Raw genomic sequence first — 1,913 nt, 5'->3', positions numbered from 1 at the left:
GAACATAGAGATAAGAATTATGGTTACGAGTTCTGGGATGGGCAGGGAGAAATAGAGATATGTTGGACAATGATTACAAAGTTTTATCTAGATAGGAGGAACAAGTCATTAAGAGCTATAGTACAACTGATGACTATAGTTAATAATAATGAATGGTATATTTGAAAATAGCTAAGAGAGTAGAATGCAAATGTTCTCATCTCAAAAAAAAATGTGAGGTGATGAATATGGTAAGTAGCTTGATTTAATTATTCTATGATATATACATATATAGAAACATCATATTATATATCATATATGTACACAATTTTATGTCATTAAAAAATGGTGCAACCACTATGAAAAACAACATGGAGGTTCCTCAAAAAGTTCAAAACAGGAGTAGGAGATGTTCCAGCAATCCCATGCCTATGTCCATTGCAACACTATTTACAACAAGCAAGATGTGGAAACAACCTAAATTTCTACTGACAGATGAATGGATAAAGAAAATGTGATATACACATACAATAGAATACAGAAGATCAAGAAAACGAAAAATTGATTTTTCAAAAATATAAACAAAATGAACAGATCTTTAACTAGACTGAGGGAAAAATATAACTCAAATAAATAAAATTAGAAATAAGCAAAACAAAACCACAAATACAAAAAAAAAATCATTAGAGATTATTATGAACAAACTATATGCCAACAAACTGAAAAACCTAGAAGAGGTGGATAGGCTCCTGGACACATATGTAATACCAAGATTGAACAATGAAGAAGTAGAAAACCCCAGTAAACCAATAACAGGTAGTAATATCAAAATCTTAAAGAAAAGCCCAGGACCGTATGGCTTCACTGCTGAGTTCTTCCAAACGTTTAAATAAGTAATACCAATTCTGCTCAAACTCTTTAAAAATATTGAAAAGGAGAAAATACATCTAAATTCATTCTACAAAGCCGGCATTATCCTGATACAAAAACTAGACAAAGACACAACAACAACAAAGAGAAAAATACAGTAGCAAACACAGATGCAAAAATCAACCAAATACTAGCAAACCAAATTCAGCAACACATTAAAAACATTATTCACCATGATCAAATGTGATTCATCTCAGGGAAGCAAGGATGATTCAACATACATATAGCAATAATCATAATACATCGCAGTAATAGAACCAAGAACAAAAGCCATATGATTATTTCAATAGATAATGAAAGAGCATTGAAGAAAATTAAAATTCCTATATGACTAAAAACTCTCAAGAAACTGGGCATAGAAGAAACAGACCTCAAAATAATAAAGGCCACATATTACAGACCCACAGGTAACATTATACTGAGCAGGGAAACATTGAAAGTCTTTTCTCTAAGATTTGGAAAAGTACTAGAAGTCTTGGCCAAAGCAGTTAGGCAGAATTTTTTTTTAAAGTAGATTTTAAAAGGAAGAAGTCACTTCAGGCTTGTTTGCAGAAGACAGGATCTTATACTTATAAAAACCTAAAGAATCCACCAAAAACAGATAACTCTGATCAATGTATTTGGTGAAGTTGAAGGAAGCATTTATATGCACAAACAGTGAACAATCTAAAAAAGTAATCAATCCCAGTTACAGTTGCTGCAAAGAACATAGAATACCTAGGAATCAATTTAACCAAAGACGTGAAAGATCTATGTAGGGAAAACTGTAAAACACTGACAAGAGAAACTGAAGTAGACATAAAAAACAGAAAGGCACTCCAAGCTCATGAGTTGGAAGAATAAAAACTGTTATAATCACAATACCACCCAAAGTAAATTCAATGTATTCTCTATTAAAATATCAATGACATTTCTCACAAAAATAAAATTCCTAAAATTTATATAGAACTATTATAAAGCTATAATAGTGAAATTAACATGCTACTGGCATAAAAAATAGACAC

Source organism: Carlito syrichta, unplaced genomic scaffold, assembly GCF_000164805.1.
Source record: "Carlito syrichta isolate Samal-C Ts95f unplaced genomic scaffold, Tarsius_syrichta-2.0.1 Scaffold316290, whole genome shotgun sequence".
Taxonomy (NCBI): Eukaryota; Metazoa; Chordata; class Mammalia; order Primates; family Tarsiidae; genus Carlito; species Carlito syrichta.
The sequence above is the reverse complement of the archived record's forward strand: the minus strand, read 5'-3'. Positions refer to the sequence as shown.